General features: G+C 46.3%; 1 protein-coding gene and 1 long non-coding RNA gene across 13 annotated transcripts in view; one reads left to right on the top strand and one right to left on the bottom strand.

The window, feature by feature from the left end:
* OSGEPL1 (O-sialoglycoprotein endopeptidase like 1) overlaps positions 1-20,379 on the top strand; it is a 1,349,050-nt gene that overhangs the window by 454,908 nt on the left and 873,763 nt on the right. The gene's annotated exons all lie outside the window — the stretch shown is intronic.
* Positions 1-20,379, bottom strand: part of LOC142245220 (uncharacterized) — a 71,702-nt gene that overhangs the window by 325 nt on the left and 50,998 nt on the right. The window lies entirely within an intron of this gene.

Here is a 20,379-nt window from a genome sequence, read left to right as displayed (position 1 = left end):
TTTACACCTCAGACACATGGATGGTGCCATATTCCTAATGTGAAACGATAGCCAAATGGCATTTTTCCAGCACTCTAGAGTTTTGATAATGGCTTGTTCACACACTACATTTTGGCATCATTTTTTACTCTTTGTTTTACTGCAGAAAAAACATTGCTCTTTACAGTAGCTACAAAGTTAATACATTTTCTGACATTTCATGCACATGCTGCTTTTTTTCGTTGAGAATTTTAATCATCAAAACGTTTTTCAAATCCGCAGCTTGTCAATTCTTTCATGATTTGTGCACCGTTTTCCACCCATTCAAATACAGTTAAGTCCAGAAATATTTGGACAGTGAAACAAGATTTGGCATTTTAGCTGTTTACCAAAAACATATTCAAGATACAATTACATAATTAATACAAGCTTTAAGTGCAGACTCTTGGCTTTAATTTGAGGATATTCGCATCGTAATTGGAGTAAGGGTTTAGGAATTTGTCTTTTGGACACATAGCCTATGTACCCACGAATTTTTCTGCGAAAAACCTGCGGATTTATCTGGATTTTCCAGCTAAATCCGCAGGTTTGCACAACTACAGACATTCCCCATGTTATCCTATGGGATTTGGGTAGTGCTGTCAATGGTGCGGTATCTGCGGCTTCAGATATCCCGCAGCAACACGTAACTGCATGTCAATTATTCATGTGGAAATATCTGCGGAATTCCCGCTTCTCCACTATGGAGATACAGGGAGGGACTTCCACAGGTATTTCGGCACTTGTCCCGCAAGTTTACCGCAACAAAAATGCTCGAATCCCGCAGCTATGGATAGCCGTGGATTCCGGGCAGCAGATGGGTAAACCTGCGGACAAACCTGCGGAAAAGTCTGCGGGTACGTTGTTCCGTGGGCACATAGTCTAACAGCTCTTTAATATGTAGCTGCTTCATTTTCAACGGACCAAAAGTAATTGGACATTTATCTCAAAAGCTCTTTATTAGGCTGCCTAGGCTATTCCCTCATTACTCCATCATCAATTAAGCAGGTAAAAGGTCTGGAGCTGATTTCAGGTATGACATTTGAATTTTGGAAGCTGTTGCTCTGAATCCACAGCAAGCGGGCAAAGCAGCTCTCAATGGAAGAGAAACAGACCTTCATTAGGCTGATAAAAAAAAGAAGACATCCATCAGAGAGATAATAGAAATGTTAGGAGTGGCCAAATCAACAGTTTTGTACATTCGGCAAAAAACAAACAAACAAACACACTTGTGAGACTGGGAATTCAAATAGGTCTGGAAGTCCATGGATGACAACAATGGTAGAGGATCACAGAATTTTTTCCATGGTGAAAAAAAAGTCCACAACATCCAGCCAAGTGAAGAACACGCTCCAGGATGACTTAATCAGAGCAAATATAGAGGGTTCACCAAAAGATGCAAACAATTTATCAACCTTAAAAATAGAAAGGCCAGATTAGACTTTGCCAAAAACATATAAAGAAGCCAGCCAAGTTCTGAAAATGCATTGTTTGGACAGATGGAACTAAGATCAACCTATACAGGAAGCAAAAAGTATGGAGAAGGCTTGGAACCGCTCATGATCACCTCATTTTCTGTATACATAGTGGAGGCAATGTGATGGCATGGGCATGCATTGCTTCCAATAGCACTGGATCATTAGTGTTTATTAATGATGTGAAGGAAGACAGAAGCAGCCGAATTAATTCTGAAGTGTACAGGGCTATACTTCCTGCTCAGATTCAACTAAATGCAGCTAGGTTGATTGGACGGCGCTTCACTGTACAGATGAACAATGGCCCAAAAGTCCTTTGAAAGAATTCAGGAGGTTTTTAAGCAATGAAATTGACTCAACCATTGCAGAATATTCTATCACCAGATCTCAACACCATCGAGCTGGATTTCACATGCTAAAGACACTAACGTAAGGAAAGACCCACAATCAAGCAATAAACTGGAGTCAGCGGAAGTCAAGGCCTGGCAGAGCACCATAAAGGAAAAAAAACAGCATGGCTTCCAGACTTCAATTAAAGCAATTTTGTACAAAGTATTAAAAATGAAAAAATGAACATTTTATTTATGGTAAAGTTAATTTGTTAAATAATTTTTAAGCCCCTGAAACGAGGAGGCTTTGTAGATTGCAATTCCTAAGCATTTCACAGGATATTTTTGTTCAACCCCTTTAATTAAAACTGAAGATCTACACTTCAATTGCATCTCAGTTGTTTCATTTTAAATATAAAATGGTGGCATGCAGAGGTCAAATCACAGAGATTCAGTTACTGTTCAAATATTTCTAGCCCTAACTGTAATTGGGAAGAAAAAAAACATGTAAAAAAGAATGCAAAAAAGCGTAAAAAGCATGTCTTTTGCACGTTTTTCTTGCCAACACTGTATTTTGCTACAGCAAAATCTACTGCAAATATTCAGTGTGAACGTACCGTTATAGCAGATGCATATATCATATGACGCGCAATCTTTACCTACTGTACTTGTTTAGTTCTCGGAGCACACGCATGCACTGAAACTTTAGTTTTATCTTAGAGTAGCCATTGTTATCATTTTTATTTCATAAGTCAAAAATTCACATGAAAATAAGAAACTTAGTAATATACCGTATATATTTACCGTATTTTTCAGACCATAAGACGCACTTTTTTCCCCCCAAATGTTGGGGGAAAGTTGGGGGTGCATCTTATGGTCTGACTGTGGCTGCGGGGAATGAGGGTGCTGCGGTGGAGCGGGTCATCGGGGGCACGAGCAGGCTGTAGCAGCCTGCCGTGACCACGTGGACCCGCTCATTTAATATGCAAGCCCATCCTCCCGCCCATCTCCCAGCGGTGAAGCTGGCGCTGACAGGTGGGCGGGAGGATGAGCAAGGGATAAACAGTCGGCCCGCATGATCACCCCTGGCAACTGCAGCCTGGAGTGATCATGTGCAGCTGTATTCACTGCCCCCCGCGCATCATCATCAGTGCGGGGGGCAGTGAATCAGTACACATTACTCACCGTTCCCCTGCAGCATCGCTCCTCCTCCCATCTGTCCGGTCAGCTGACTTGTGTGACTAGCGGCGCGCACAGCGATGACGTCAGCTGACTTGCGTGACTAGCGGCGCGCACAGCGATGACGTCATCGCTGTGCACACGTGTCCACGCAGCCGCCGGCACAGACCACCGGAGAACATCGCAATGCTGCAGGGGGACGGCTGCATTCAGCGGCGCTGCCGCTGACATAGATGATAAGAGGAGCGGTGCTGCAGGGAGTGAGGTGAGGTAAGGTGAGTATGAACGTTTATTTTTTTTATGTGCCACAGGATGCGGCCATACACCAGGATGAGGGCATATAGCAGGATAGGGGTATATTATGAGCAGCATGGGGAGTTTTTGAGCAGGATGAGGGTATATAGCAGGCTGGGGAGTATATGAGCAAGATGAGGGTATATAGCAGGATAGAGGTATATTATGAGCAGCATGGGGAGTATATAGCAGGCTGGGGAGTATATGAGCAGGATGGGGAGTATATGAGCAGGATGAGGGTGTATAGCAGGCTGGGGAGTATATAAGCAGGATCGGGAGTATATGAGCAGGATGAGGGTATATAGCAGGATAGAGGTATATTATGAGCAGGATCGGGAGTATATGAGCAGCATGGGGAGTATATGAGCAGGATGGGGGGTATATGAACAGGATGAGGGTATATAGCAGGCTGGGGAGTATATGAGCAGGCTGGGGAGTATATGAGCAGGACATTACCCCCATAACAGTGTCAGCAGCAGATCCTCACCCCATAACAGTGTGTCATGACCACATTTTTAGCTTAAAATTTTATTTTCCTATTTTCCTCCTCTAAAACCAGGGTGCGTCTTATGGTCAGGTGCGTCTTATAGTCCGAAAAATACGGTAACTTTAAAATTGACTTTGTGTAACCTTTTTTACATCATGGCGATTGCAGGGGCTTAATCACTTTGCCCCTGCAAACACCACAAGGCCTCTAGCTCTCGCTGCCAGGAGCGTTGCCCGCACCATTTCAGGTATTTTAACCTCCTAAATGCTGCGATCAGTACTCATTGCAGCATTTCGGTGGCAGGGAGAGTTTTACGCTCCCCTCCAAAGCGATCGGGATGAACATGACATGATCACGAGGACCCGATCGCCGCCAATGTAAACTGGGGTCATTGTCATGATGACCCCTGGGTCACCCAACTACGGAAAGCTTTGCACAGTATACCAGATGCGAGATGTGAACAGTCAGTGCTGCGAGTACAGTGGATTATATGAGTGATCAGGTTACTAAAAGGTAGTGACCCAAAAAGGGCCTAAGTAAAAAAGATGAAAAATGCTTTATGTGGGTGTGTGTGTATGGAAGCCTTAACTCAGGGAACATCATAGACCAGTCATGGCGAACCTTTTACAGGCCGAGTGCCCAAACTGTAGCCCTAAATCCAATTTTTTTTTCCAAAGTGCCAACCAATCCTATTATGTAAATAATTGATTGTAACCTTACCTTCTCTTCTCTTCAGCAGGGGGCATCACGCTCATGCATGCTTACCACACATTGGAGCTGAGCCCCTGCCCTTTCCAGACACAGCAGTTGGATTGATCTTTCTGGAAAAAATGGCAGCATATTAGACAGAGATTTTAGCCTGGAATGCAGTCAGATGTCACCCTGTAATGCACATCTACATTTCAAAGTCTGAACATCCTGAAATCCCATAAAGACGTACGAGTTGCTCCCGTCCCCCTTCATTGTGTAGTTCTGTCCCCCTTCCTGGCCACTTCCTGGTAAACATGTCCCCCATCCTGATATATATTTCCTACACTCAGGTATATTTGTCCCCATCATGCCCCCATCCTGGTAAATATACCTCATCCTGGTAAATGTCCTCCATCCTGGTAAATGTACCTTATTCTGGCATATTGCCCATCCTTGTAAATGTTTCCCCATCCCGGCATGTACCCCATTCCTGGTAAATGTCCTCCATCCTGGTAAATGTTCCCAATCCTGGTTAATTTACCCCCATCCAGGTAAATGTCCCCCTTCCTAGCATGTACCCCTTCCTGGTAAATGTTCACCTTCCTGGTAAATGTTCCCTATCGTGGCATGTTTCCCCCATCCTGGCATGCATGTTTCCCCATCCTGGCATGCACATTCCTGGTAAATGTCCTCCATCCTGGTAAATGTTCCCAATCCTGGTTAATTTACCCCCATCCAGGTAAATGTCCCCCTTCCTAGCATGTACCCCTTCCTGGTAAATGTTCACCTTCCTGGTAAATGTTCCCTATCGTGGCATGTTTCCCCCATCCTGGCATGCATGTTTTCCCATCCTGGCATGCATGTTTCCCCATCCTGGCATGCATGTTTCCCCATCCTGGCATGCTTGTTTCCTCCATCCTGGCATGCATGTTTTCCCCATCTTGGCATGCATGTTTCCTCCATCCTGGCATGCATGTTTCCTCCATCCTGGCATGCATGTTTCCTCCATCCTGGCATGCATGTTTCCTCCATCCTGGCATGCATGTTTCCTCCATCCTGGCATGCATGTTTCCCCCATCCTGGCATGCATGTTTCCTCCATCCTGGCATGCATGTTTCCTCCATCCTGGCATGTATGTTTCCTCCATCCTGGCATGCATGTTTCCTCCATCCTGGCATGCATGTTTCCTCCATCCTGGCATGCATGTTTCCTCCATCCTGGCATGCATGTTTCCTCCATCCTGGCATGCATGTTTCCTCCATCCTGGCATGCATGTTTCCTCCATCCTGGCATGCATGTTTCCTCCATCCTGGCATGCATTGTCCCCCATCCTGGCATGCATGTCCCCACCCCCACCCCATGCTGTCATGTGCGTTCCCCCACCCCATGCTGTCATGTGCGTTCCCCCACCCCATGCTGTCATGTGCGTTCCCCCACCTCATGCTGTCATGTGCGTTCCCCCTCCCCCACCCCATGCTGTCATGTGTGGTATCCCACCCCCACCCCATGCTGTCATGTGCGGTATCCCACCCCAACCCCATGCTGTCATGTGCGGTATCCCACGCTAGCACTGCGCCCCCCCCCATCTCTACCTTGGCACAGCCGCACACGCGCTATAAGAAAAAAAGCAACACACAACTCACCTTCCTGCACTTGCTCCCCCGCTGCGCGCCGCTGGGTCCTCAGTCCCCACGTGGCCAGAAGACGTCATTACGCCGGCGCCGCTTACTGACGCTCCTCCGTCTCCTAGGCAACACACCTGCAGCCTGGGAGAGGAGGAGTGTCAGAGCGAGGAGAAATGTCTCCTCCGCTCCAACACAGTTTTAATCTGCCGGCGCGACTGCACTAGCAGATCAAAACTGCAGGATCGGGCGACAGCACACGTGCCAGCAGAATGGGCTCTGCGTGCCCCTGGTGGCACGCGTGCCATAGGTTCGCCATCACTGTCATAGACTATGTTTGAGGGGAAAATTTAACTCCGCGCTATAGTTATTTGCCAAAAAACCTCCTTACATTAAAGTTAATGGAGCTGGAAGCTACAGGTCATTAATAGGAGCTGTGATTGGTTGCTATAGGCAACTAAGGACATTATTAGTATAAGAAGCTTATGATATCAGTGGAGAGACGGACAGAAAAGGAAAGAGAGAAAGGGAAAGAGACAGAGACAGCCAGGGAAAGAGACAGACCGACTGCCAGGCAAGGAAAGAGACAGACCGACTGCCAGGCAAGGAAAGAGACAGACAGACTGCCAGGCAAGGAAAGAGACAGACAGACAGAGACTGCCAGCCAGGAAAAGAGAAAGACGGAGACTGCCAGGCAGGAAAAGAGACAGAGAGTGCCAGGCAGGGAAAGAGGAGACAGTTACATCATTTTAATGTTTTCTAATGATGTTGGTGACACTTATGTATGTGTATGTATGTATATATATATATATATATATATATATATATATATATATATATACAGTTAGGTCCAGAAATATTTGGATAGTGACAATTTTCGCGAGTTGGGCTCTGCATGCCACCACATTGGATTTGAAATGAAACCTCTACAACAGAATTCAAGTGCAGATTGTAACGTTTAATTTGAAGGTTTGAACAAAAATATCTGATAGAAATTGTAGGAATTGTACACATTTCTTTACAAACACTCCACATTTTAGGAGGTCAAAAGTAATTGGACAAATAAACCAAACCCAAACAAAATATTTTTATTTTCAATATTTTGTTGCGAATCCTTTGGAGGCAATCACTGCCTTAAGTCTGCAACCCATGGACATCACCAAACGCTGGGTTTCCTCCTTCTTAATGCTTTGCCAGGCCTTTACAGCCGCAGCCTTCAGGTCTTGCTTGTTTGTGGGTCTTTCCGGCTTAAGTCTGGATTTGAGCAAGTGAAATGCATGCTCAATTGGGTTAAGATCTGGTGATTGACTTGGCCATTGCAGAATGTTCCACTTTTTTGCACTCATGAACTCCTGGGTAGCTTTGGCTGTATGCTTGGGGTCATTGTCCATCTGTACTATGAAGCGCCGTCCGATCAACTTTGCGGCATTTGGCTGAATCTGGGCTGAAAGTATATCCCGGTACACTTCAGAATTCATCCGGCTACTCTTGTCTGCTGTTATGTCATCAATAAACACAAGTGACCCAGTGCCATTGAAAGCCATGCATGCCCATGCCATCACGTTGCCTCCACCATGTTTTAAAGAGGATGTGGTGTGCCTTGGATCATGTGCCGTTCCCTTTCTTCTCCAAACTTTTTTCTTCCCATCATTCTGGTACAGGTTGATCTTTGTCTCATCTGTCCATAGAATACTTTTCCAGAACTGAGCTGGCTTCATGAGGTGTTTTTCAGCAAATTTAACTCTGGCCTGTCTATTTTTGGAATTGATGAATGGTTTGCATCTAGATGTGAACCCTTTGTATTTACTTTCATGGAGTCTTCTCTTTACTGTTGACTTAGAGACAGATACACCTACTTCACTGAGAGTGTTCTGGACTTCAGTTGATGTTGTGAACGGGTTCTTCTTCACCAAAGAAAGTATGCGGCGATCATCCACCACTGTTGTCATCCGTGGACGCCCAGGCCTTTTTGAGTTCCCAAGCTCACCAGTCAATTCCTTTTTTCTCAGAATGTACCCGACTGTTGATTTTGCTACTCCAAGCATGTCTGCTATCTCTCTGATGGATTTTTTCTTTTTTTCAGCCTCAAGATGTTCTGCTTCACCTCAATTGAGAGTTCCTTAGACCGCATGTTGTCTGGTCACAGCAACAACTTCCAAATGCAAAACCACACACCTGTAATCAACCCCAGACCTTTTAACTACTTCATTGATTACAGGTTAACGAGGGAGACGCCTTCAGAGTTAATTGCAGCCCTTAGAGTCCCTTGTCCAATTACTTTTGGTCCCTTGAAAAAGAGGAGGCTATGCATTACAGAGCTATGATTCCTAAACCCTTTCTCCGATTTGGATGTGAAAACTCTCATATTGCAGCTGGGAGTGTGCACTTTCAGCCCATATTATATATATAATTGTATTTCTGAACATGTTTTTGTAAACAGCTAAAATAACAAAACTTGTGTCACTGTCCAAATATTTCTGGACTTAACTGTATATATATATAATATAATTTTTTTTATTTATATTTTTTTTCCTTTATCCTGTACATATAATTGAGATTTCTCATTTTGCACTATTCACCATCATTCATGACACATAGATTGCACTTTTGATTTATTTATTTTCACAGCAACACACACCGAGGATCACTCCATATGGTGCCTATTGCTAATACGGCAATAGCTCTCATGCTCTCCGACTTTCTCTTCATTGCATCAGTTCTAGTCACTTCTCTAGGAATCTATTTTCACACAGTCCACTTTTTCCCCTTTTTTCCCTTTTTTTTCTTTTTTTTCCTTTTCTTCCTTATTTTTCTTCTGTGTCTTCTACATCGCACAGCTAAAGGAAGGTTATTACAATGAATGTTTTCTGCACTTTTAGAGGTTTTAGCGTCTGGAAAGGTATACATTTTTTGGAAATAATTTATATATAAAGAATTTTTTATGCATGTTTATATCAAAATATTTTGGGCACAGATATGTTATAATTGTGTGTATTTATATATATATATATATATATATATATATATATATATATATATATATATATATAAAATGAGTGTTAATTTTGTTAGTGCAATAAAATGTGTTTTTGCTATGTCATGCTGTTAGAGGACCCGCCCACTGATTTTTTTTTATCAGGAGGCGGTCTTCTTATCATACCTCTTGTACATATACACTTGTTATTTGGATCTATGCCATGCTTTTTGTTGATGTACTGGTCCTGAGGAAGAGGTCTTTGACCTTGAAACGCGTAGACCGATGAAATAAAAAGAAAGTTATCCTTCATCAACTACTCTACAGTTTCTCTTTGGCTAATGCGCGGCATTAACCCCTTCTATACATCTCTTTGAAGGCAGGGAAAGAGACAGACAGACAGAGACTGCCAGGCAGGGAAAGAGATAGAAAGACAAAGAGAGACAGACAGAGAAAGAGACAGACAGACTACATGCACATACACACACACAGCCCTATAACAGGCACATTTCCTTACCCACACTATACATTACCTCATCTTGCAGCTCTTGACAGTTGCAGTGCAGTTGAGCAGACACTGGGAGCTACACGGAGGCTGCAGCAGCTGAATAACAGGACCTGCCACATCACCGGTCATGTGATCAGGCAAGGTCCTTCATCTCAGCCTCCATTCTGCTTCAGTACATTTCCAATCCTCCTCTGCACCGATCATCACATAGATGAGAGCAGAGAGGACAGCTCTTTATGAGCGACTCGGGCCCCCCTCACTGCTCTGATGGCGGCCCCATCCCCTGGGGCCCAGTGAGCAGAGGAATGAAAGAGGAGGGGCCCAGGCTGTCAGAGGCTACGCCCCCTCCTGGCTTCTCACGGGGCCCCTACAGGAGTCATGATTGTAATACCCTGATGCCGCCCCCATCCTGCTGATGTGCTGCAGGGCGGGTGGATGACCCAGCAGCTTAATGTTTCATGTGGATTATAATGGGGGCAATTTACTTTTCTGAGCATAGGCCCCCCTGGTGCCTCAGGCCCTGGGCGGTAGCCCAGATTGCCCTCATAATCCGCCTATGCTTACATGCATTTACGCTGCGTATTGCACTGCAGCGTAAATGCATGCATCCTGCGTCCCCTGCACAATCTGTGAAGATTGTGCTTGATACGTACGCATAATGCTTTTATGAACGCAGCAATTTGGATGCTAATATTTTGATCCAAAATGAGCATGTCAGTTATTTTGCAAAGTCTCCTTAAGGAGAATAGTGTTCCCCCGTGGTCCCCACATAGCTTTCTCATGAGCCAGATCAGACACCCCCATACTTTGCACTGACGAGGGGCAAGCACCCCGAAACACCGTGTCTGCAAATTGGGATTCTGATCTGGCTTATATATCCTGAGTCATATTGCAATGGATTGTTGAAAATCCACTTGTGACTTTTAGGATCGCTACTTCCAATAGGTGGCGCTGTGCTAGAGTTTGTCTCCTTTACTGGAGAGACAATTTGAATATTTCCCAGAGGGGCATTGCAGCTATAAGTCCCCTTACCTGGCAGCCAGACTGGCTTGCAAAGTCTCCTTAAGGAGAATAGTGTTCCCCCGTGGAATTTTAGGGGCATTGCAGCTATAAGTCCCCTTACCTGGCAGCCAGACTGGCTTGCAAAGTCTCCTTAAGGAGAATAGTGTTCCCCCGTGGTCCCCACATAGCTTTCTCATGAGCCAGATCAGACACCCCCATACTTTGCACTGACGAGGGGCAAGCACCCCGAAACACCGTGTCTGCAAATTGGGATTCTGATCTGGCTTATATATCCTGAGTCATATTGCAATGGATTGTTGAAAATCCACTTGTGACTTTTAGGATCGCTACTTCCAATAGGTGGCGCTGTGCTAGAGTTTGTCTCCTTTACTGGAGAGACAATTTGAATATTTCCCAGAGGGGCATTGCAGCTATAAGTCCCCTTACCTGGCAGCCAGACTGGCTTGCAAAGTCTCCTTAAGGAGAATAGTGTTCCCCCGTGGAATTTTAGGGGCATTGCAGCTATAAGTCCCCTTACCTGGCAGCCAGACTGGCTTGCAAAGTCTCCTTAAGGAGAATAGTGTTCCCCCGTGGTCCCCACATAGCTTTCTCATGAGCCAGATCAGACACCCCCATACTTTGCACTGACGAGGGGCAAGCACCCCGAAACACCGTGTCTGCAAATTGGGATTCTGATCTGGCTTATATATCCTGAGTCATATTGCAATGGATTGTTGAAAATCCACTTGTGACTTTTAGGATCGCTACTTCCAATAGGTGGCGCTGTGCTAGAGTTTGTCTCCTTTACTGGAGAGACAATTTGAATATTTCCCAGAGGGGCATTGCAGCTATAAGTCCCCTTACCTGGCAGCCAGACTGGCTTGCAAAGTCTCCTTAAGGAGAATAGTGTTCCCCCGTGGAATTTTAGGGGCATTGCAGCTATAAGTCCCCTTACCTGGCAGCCAGACTGGCTTGCAAAGTCTCCTTAAGGAGAATAGTGTTCCCCCGTGGTCCCCACATAGCTTTCTCATGAGCCAGATCAGACACCCCCATACTTTGCACTGACGAGGGGCAAGCACCCCGAAACACCGTGTCTGCAAATTGGGATTCTGATCTGGCTTATATATCCTGAGTCATATTGCAATGGATTGTTGAAAATCCACTTGTGACTTTTAGGATCGCTACTTCCAATAGGTGGCGCTGTGCTAGAGTTTGTCTCCTTTACTGGAGAGACAATTTGAATATTTCCCAGAGGGGCATTGCAGCTATAAGTCCCCTTACCTGGCAGCCAGACTGGCTTGCAAAGTCTCCTTAAGGAGAATAGTGTTCCCCCGTGGAATTTTAGGGGCATTGCAGCTATAAGTCCCCTTACCTGGCAGCCAGACTGGCTTGCAAAGTCTCCTTAAGGAGAATAGTGTTCCCCCGTGGTCCCCACATAGCTTTCTCATGAGCCAGATCAGACACCCCCATACTTTGCACTGACGAGGGGCAAGCACCCCGAAACACCGTGTCTGCAAATTGGGATTCTGATCTGGCTTATATATCCTGAGTCATATTGCAATGGATTGTTGAAAATCCACTTGTGACTTTTAGGATCGCTACTTCCAATAGGTGGCGCTGTGCTAGAGTTTGTCTCCTTTACTGGAGAGACAATTTGAATATTTCCCAGAGGGGCATTGCAGCTATAAGTCCCCTTACCTGGCAGCCAGACTGGCTTGCAAAGTCTCCTTAAGGAGAATAGTGTTCCCCCGTGGAATTTTAGGGGCATTGCAGCTATAAGTCCCCTTACCTGGCAGCCAGACTGGCTTGCAAAGTCTCCTTAAGGAGAATAGTGTTCCCCCGTGGTCCCCACATAGCTTTCTCATGAGCCAGATCAGACACCCCCATACTTTGCACTGACGAGGGGCAAGCACCCCGAAACACCGTGTCTGCAAATTGGGATTCTGATCTGGCTTATATATCCTGAGTCATATTGCAATGGATTGTTGAAAATCCACTTGTGACTTTTAGGATCGCTACTTCCAATAGGTGGCGCTGTGCTAGAGTTTGTCTCCTTTACTGGAGAGACAATTTGAATATTTCCCAGAGGGGCATTGCAGCTATAAGTCCCCTTACCTGGCAGCCAGACTGGCTTGCAAAGTCTCCTTAAGGAGAATAGTGTTCCCCCGTGGAATTTTAGGGGCATTGCAGCTATAAGTCCCCTTACCTGGCAGCCAGACTGGCTTGCAAAGTCTCCTTAAGGAGAATAGTGTTCCCCCGTGGTCCCCACATAGCTTTCTCATGAGCCAGATCAGACACCCCCATACTTTGCACTGACGAGGGGCAAGCACCCCGAAACACCGTGTCTGCAAATTGGGATTCTGATCTGGCTTATATATCCTGAGTCATATTGCAATGGATTGTTGAAAATCCACTTGTGACTTTTAGGATCGCTACTTCCAATAGGTGGCGCTGTGCTAGAGTTTGTCTCCTTTACTGGAGAGACAATTTGAATATTTCCCAGAGGGGCATTGCAGCTATAAGTCCCCTTACCTGGCAGCCAGACTGGCTTGCAAAGTCTCCTTAAGGAGAATAGTGTTCCCCCGTGGAATTTTAGGGGCATTGCAGCTATAAGTCCCCTTACCTGGCAGCCAGACTGGCTTGCAAAGTCTCCTTAAGGAGAATAGTGTTCCCCCGTGGTCCCCACATAGCTTTCTCATGAGCCAGATCAGACACCCCCATACTTTGCACTGACGAGGGGCAAGCACCCCGAAACACCGTGTCTGCAAATTGGGATTCTGATCTGGCTTATATATCCTGAGTCATATTGCAATGGATTGTTGAAAATCCACTTGTGACTTTTAGGATCGCTACTTCCAATAGGTGGCGCTGTGCTAGAGTTTGTCTCCTTTACTGGAGAGACAATTTGAATATTTCCCAGAGGGGCATTGCAGCTATAAGTCCCCTTACCTGGCAGCCAGACTGGCTTGCAAAGTCTCCTTAAGGAGAATAGTGTTCCCCCGTGGAATTTTAGGGGCATTGCAGCTATAAGTCCCCTTACCTGGCAGCCAGACTGGCTTGCAAAGTCTCCTTAAGGAGAATAGTGTTCCCCCGTGGTCCCCACATAGCTTTCTCATGAGCCAGATCAGACACCCCCATACTTTGCACTGACGAGGGGCAAGCACCCCGAAACACCGTGTCTGCAAATTGGGATTCTGATCTGGCTTATATATCCTGAGTCATATTGCAATGGATTGTTGAAAATCCACTTGTGACTTTTAGGATCGCTACTTCCAATAGGTGGCGCTGTGCTAGAGTTTGTCTCCTTTACTGGAGAGACAATTTGAATATTTCCCAGAGGGGCATTGCAGCTATAAGTCCCCTTACCTGGCAGCCAGACTGGCTTGCAAAGTCTCCTTAAGGAGAATAGTGTTCCCCCGTGGAATTTTAGGGGCATTGCAGCTATAAGTCCCCTTACCTGGCAGCCAGACTGGCTTGCAAAGTCTCCTTAAGGAGAATAGTGTTCCCCCGTGGTCCCCACATAGCTTTCTCATGAGCCAGATCAGACACCCCCATACTTTGCACTGACGAGGGGCAAGCACCCCGAAACACCGTGTCTGCAAATTGGGATTCTGATCTGGCTTATATATCCTGAGTCATATTGCAATGGATTGTTGAAAATCCACTTGTGACTTTTAGGATCGCTACTTCCAATAGGTGGCGCTGTGCTAGAGTTTGTCTCCTTTACTGGAGAGACAATTTGAATATTTCCCAGAGGGGCATTGCAGCTATAAGTCCCCTTACCTGGCAGCCAGACTGGCTTGCAAAGTCTCCTTAAGGAGAATAGTGTTCCCCCGTGGAATTTTAGGGGCATTGCAGCTATAAGTCCCCTTACCTGGCAGCCAGACTGGCTTGCAAAGTCTCCTTAAGGAGAATAGTGTTCCCCCGTGGTCCCCACATAGCTTTCTCATGAGCCAGATCAGACACCCCCATACTTTGCACTGACGAGGGGCAAGCACCCCGAAACACCGTGTCTGCAAATTGGGATTCTGATCTGGCTTATATATCCTGAGTCATATTGCAATGGATTGTTGAAAATCCACTTGTGACTTTTAGGATCGCTACTTCCAATAGGTGGCGCTGTGCTAGAGTTTGTCTCCTTTACTGGAGAGACAATTTGAATATTTCCCAGAGGGGCATTGCAGCTATAAGTCCCCTTACCTGGCAGCCAGACTGGCTTGCAAAGTCTCCTTAAGGAGAATAGTGTTCCCCCGTGGAATTTTAGGGGCATTGCAGCTATAAGTCCCCTTACCTGGCAGCCAGACTGGCTTGCAAAGTCTCCTTAAGGAGAATAGTGTTCCCCCGTGGTCCCCACATAGCTTTCTCATGAGCCAGATCAGACACCCCCATACTTTGCACTGACGAGGGGCAAGCACCCCGAAACACCGTGTCTGCAAATTGGGATTCTGATCTGGCTTATATATCCTGAGTCATATTGCAATGGATTGTTGAAAATCCACTTGTGACTTTTAGGATCGCTACTTCCAATAGGTGGCGCTGTGCTAGAGTTTGTCTCCTTTACTGGAGAGACAATTTGAATATTTCCCAGAGGGGCATTGCAGCTATAAGTCCCCTTACCTGGCAGCCAGACTGGCTTGCAAAGTCTCCTTAAGGAGAATAGTGTTCCCCCGTGGAATTTTAGGGGCATTGCAGCTATAAGTCCCCTTACCTGGCAGCCAGACTGGCTTGCAAAGTCTCCTTAAGGAGAATAGTGTTCCCCCGTGGTCCCCACATAGCTTTCTCATGAGCCAGATCAGACACCCCCATACTTTGCACTGACGAGGGGCAAGCACCCCGAAACACCGTGTCTGCAAATTGGGATTCTGATCTGGCTTATATATCCTGAGTCATATTGCAATGGATTGTTGAAAATCCACTTGTGACTTTTAGGATCGCTACTTCCAATAGGTGGCGCTGTGCTAGAGTTTGTCTCCTTTACTGGAGAGACAATTTGAATATTTCCCAGAGGGGCATTGCAGCTATAAGTCCCCTTACCTGGCAGCCAGACTGGCTTGCAAAGTCTCCTTAAGGAGAATAGTGTTCCCCCGTGGAATTTTAGGGGCATTGCAGCTATAAGTCCCCTTACCTGGCAGCCAGACTGGCTTGCAAAGTCTCCTTAAGGAGAATAGTGTTCCCCCGTGGTCCCCACATAGCTTTCTCATGAGCCAGATCAGACACCCCCATACTTTGCACTGACGAGGGGCAAGCACCCCGAAACACCGTGTCTGCAAATTGGGATTCTGATCTGGCTTATATATCCTGAGTCATATTGCAATGGATTGTTGAAAATCCACTTGTGACTTTTAGGATCGCTACTTCCAATAGGTGGCGCTGTGCTAGAGTTTGTCTCCTTTACTGGAGAGACAATTTGAATATTTCCCAGAGGGGCATTGCAGCTATAAGTCCCCTTACCTGGCAGCCAGACTGGCTTGCAAAGTCTCCTTAAGGAGAATAGTGTTCCCCCGTGGAATTTTAGGGGCATTGCAGCTATAAGTCCCCTTACCTGGCAGCCAGACTGGCTTGCAAAGTCTCCTTAAGGAGAATAGTGTTCCCCCGTGGTCCCCACATAGCTTTCTCATGAGCCAGATCAGACACCCCCATACTTTGCACTGACGAGGGGCAAGCACCCCGAAACACCGTGTCTGCAAATTGGGATTCTGATCTGGCTTATATATCCTGAGTCATATTGCAATGGATTGTTGAAAATCCACTTGTGACTTTTAGGATCGCTACTTCCAATAGGTGGCGCTGTGCTAGAGTTTGTCTCCTTTACTGGAGAGACAATTTAGTTATTTTGTGGGCTTTTGATGCAGCTCCCACTCTGTGTATGGTAGGGGCAACAGCCATAGCGCATGAAATCGGCTTTTTTTTTTACAGAAAAACTGCAACCATTATGCAGTGTTTCTGCAGCGATTTGACGCGCCCATGTGCTGTCAAATCGCTGCAGAATATTCAGCAGTTACACCGTGGATTATAAATCTCTGAAAAATGTGATTTAGACAAAATTCCAAAGTAAAAATTTACTGTTATCAGGCAGAGGGAGTCACTTGTAAACTACTATCTGGCCTGTGGTCTTTTTATGAGTCTTTTTAGTTGTGTACAAAAGTGCGATCACCAACAGTTTTGTTCACATTTTGAAAGACGTACACCAATGAACAGAGGCCAAACAGAGTCTGAAGTAACTCTGCTGCTTCATTAGTAAATGTATCCATCTGGGGTTTCACCTGAATCACATATTTCGGAGGTGTAGCTGGAAACCCTGATGTAAGTGCTAAGTATAGAGCACTATGTGAACTGATCCAAAATGTTCTCTACCCAAATAGCCACTAAATAGCATACAACTCAACCTACAAAAACACAAGTCCCCACTCAGGTCCAAAATCTGTTAACAGAAATATAGGACGCTTCCATGTTACTGGTAGCACAAAGGCTCTGGAAAAACACTATCGCTACACCTTATGAAATAGAAATCCACCAAAATCTGCGCACCCAAATCCAAATGCCCCTCTCCCTTCCTAGCCCCACAATGTGTTTAAACCACATGTAACATCCACATGTTTGGCGTTATTGTAGTGAGGAGATTCCATTTAATTTACGGGGTGCAGCTTTCCAGAAGCACAAGCTGGGTACAATGTACGGGTAGTACAATGTACTGGGCATGACAAGGGCTTATTTGCAATTTTTGATTCTGTAACATTCACTGTGTTTGACTCCATGGGTGTTTTCCAGAGACTAAATTGTCACTCCACCGGTACATGAATTCCCACAGGGGTGTAATTTCCAAAATGTGGTGACTATTATTATTTTTATTATTATTTATTTATAGAGCACCATTAATTCCATGGTGCTGTACATGAGAAGGGGTTACATACAGAATACATATTACAAATTACAGTAGACAGACTAGTACAGAGGGAAGAGGGCCTTGCCCTTGCGGGCTTACATTCTATAGGCTTTTGGGGAGGAGACAGTAGGTGGGGTGTAGGTCGGGCGGCAGCTCCGCACGGTGGTCCGGCGGCAGCTCCGCACGGTGGTCAGGCGGCAGCTCCTCACAGTGGTCGGGCAGCAGCTCCACACAGTGGTCGGGCAGCAGCTCCACACGGTGGTGAAGCAGTGAGGTCATTGTAGATTATAGTCATTTCTGAACAGATGAGTTTTCAGGTTCCGTTTGAAGCTTGCAAGGGTAGCAGATAGTCTGATGTGTTGATGCAGTGAGTTCCAGGAGACTAGGGATGCTCGGGAGAAGTCTTGGAGTCTGTTCTATGAGGAGCGAGTGAGAGAGGAGGAGAGAAGGAGATCTTGGGAGGACCGGAGGTGGCGTGTTGGGGTGTAGTGGGAGATTAGTTCAGAGATGTACGGAGGAGACAGATTATGGACGGCTTTGTAGGTCAGTATTAGTAGTTTGAATTGGATACGGTGGAAGATTGGGAGCCAGTGGAGGGACTTGCAGAGAGGAGAAGCGGGGTGGTATTGAGGAGAGAGGTAGATCAGTCGGGCAGCAGAATTAAGGATGGACTGGAGAGGGGCGAGCGTGTTAGCAGGGAGGCCACAGAGGAGGATGTTACAGTAATCGAGGCGGGAGATTATTAGGGCATGCACTAGCATTTTTGTAGATTGCGAATTGAGGAAAGGACGGATTCTGGAAATATTTTTGAATTGAAGACGGCAGGAGGTGGTGAGGGATTGGATGTGTGGTATGAAGGACAAGGCAGAGTCAAAGGTCACTCCGAGGCACCGAATTTTGGGTACTGGCGAGAGCATGGTGTTATTAATTGTAATAGATAGATCAGGTGGAGTCTGTAGGTGAGATGGAGGAAAGATTATTAGTTCAGTTTTGGTCACATTGAGTTTTAGGAAGCGAGAGGTGAAAAAGGAGGATATAGCAGATAGACACGCTGGGATTCTGGACAGCAGAGATGTGACATCTGGGCCAGAGAGATAGATCTGAGTGTCATCGGCATATATGTGGTACTGGAAGCCAAGGGACTTTGAGTTGTCCCAGGCCAAATGTATAGATAGAAAAAAGTAAGGGTCCCAGGACAGAGCCTTGAGGGAAGCCAACAGAGAGAGGCCAGGATGAAGAGGTTGTGTGGGAGTGGGAGACACTAAAAGTGCGGTTGGAAAAGTATGAAGCGATCCAAGAGAGGCCAAGATCTCTGACACCAAGGGAAGACAGGATCTGCTATAGGAGGGAGTAGTCGACAGTGTGAAAGGCTGAAGACAAGTCTAGAAGGAGTATGGAGAAGTGCTTGTTAGCTTTGGCAGTAAGTCATATGTGATTTTAGTCAGGGCAGTTTCGATAGAATGATGTGGACGGAAGCCGGACTGTAGGTTTCAAAGAGAGCGTTAGATGAGAGGTGGGAGGAGAGTTCAGCATGGACATGCTGTTCCAGGAGTTTTGAGGTGAACGGGAGTAGTGATATGGGGCGGTAGCTGGTAGTAGAGGTTGGGTCGAGGGAAGGTTTCTTTAGGATAGGTGTGACTGTTGCATGTTTGAAGGCAGAGGGGAAGGTACCAGTCATTAAAGATAGGTTGAAAAGATGGGTTAAGGCTGGATTAAGGATAGTGGTGAGGTTAGGGAGGAGGTGGGATGGTATCGGGTCGAGTGCGCAGGTAGTGAGGTGCGCTTTTGACAGAAGACGTGCAAGCTCTCCTTCGGTGATGATGGGGAGGAAGTTTATTAGGGAGGGGCAGTTGTCTGTTATATGAGGCAGTTGTGGTGGTTGAGCAGATAAGACTTGCCTTATTTGGTCGATTTTTTCTTTGAAATAAGTGGCAAAGTCTTCTGCGGAAATGAGGGAAGTTGGAGGGGGCAGTGGTGGGCGAAGGAGGGAGTTGAAAGTATTGAATAACTGTTTGGGGTTGTGTGTTAAAGAGGATATGAGGTGTCTTAAGTATTCCTGTTTAGCGGAGGTGAGGGCTGAACGAAATGTGTGAATTGCATGTTTGAATGTGGTGAAGTCTTCCTGGGAGTGCGTTTTCTTCCACCGCCGCTTTGCAGCCCTAGACACTTGCCGAAGTTTTTTAGTGAGGCTGTTGTGCCAGGGCTGTCTATTGATTCGACTCGCTCTGCCGTGCACAAGGGGAGCGACTGAATCAATAGCTGATGTGAGTGTGGTGTTGTAGAAAGTGGTGGCACTGTTTGTGTCATGGAGTGAAGATATGGAGGACAGAGGAAGGATACAGTCAGAGAGGGTGTGCATGTTGAGGTGTGCAAGGTTTCTGTGGGGGTGTGCTAGGTGCTGGACAGGGGGGGGCAGATGAGAAGGACAGGTCTGAAAAGGTCAGTAGATTGTGGTCAGATAGGGGGAGGGGGGAAGTTGGGAGGTCAGAAAGGGAACAGAGATAGGTGAAGATAAGGTCTAGTGTGTGTCCATCTTTATGGGTGGCAGAGGTGGACCACTGAGTTAGACCAAAAGACGAAGCAAGGGAGAGGAGTTTGGAAGCAGCTGACTGTCGGGTGTCAGTGGGGATGTTGAAGTCACCCATGATGATAGTGGGAATGTCAGCACAGAGAAAGTGTAGAAGCCAGGCAGAGAACTGGTCGATGAAGGCAGTGGTAGGGCCCGGGGGTCTGTATATGATGGCCACTTGGAGGTTGGAGGGAGAATAGATGCGGACATAGTGTACTTCAAAGGAAGGCAGCACAAGGGAGGGTTGAAGCTGCAGTTGTTAGAAAGAAGGAGACCCACTCCTCCTCCCTGTCTATTGCCAGGAGGAGGAGTGTGGGTGAAGTGGAGGCCGCCATAGCACAGCGCAGCA

This window comes from Anomaloglossus baeobatrachus, chromosome 7, assembly GCF_048569485.1.
Source record: "Anomaloglossus baeobatrachus isolate aAnoBae1 chromosome 7, aAnoBae1.hap1, whole genome shotgun sequence".
Lineage (NCBI taxonomy): Eukaryota > Metazoa > Chordata > Amphibia > Anura > Aromobatidae > Anomaloglossus > Anomaloglossus baeobatrachus.
The sequence above is the reverse complement of the archived record's forward strand: the minus strand, read 5'-3'. Positions and strand labels throughout refer to the sequence as shown.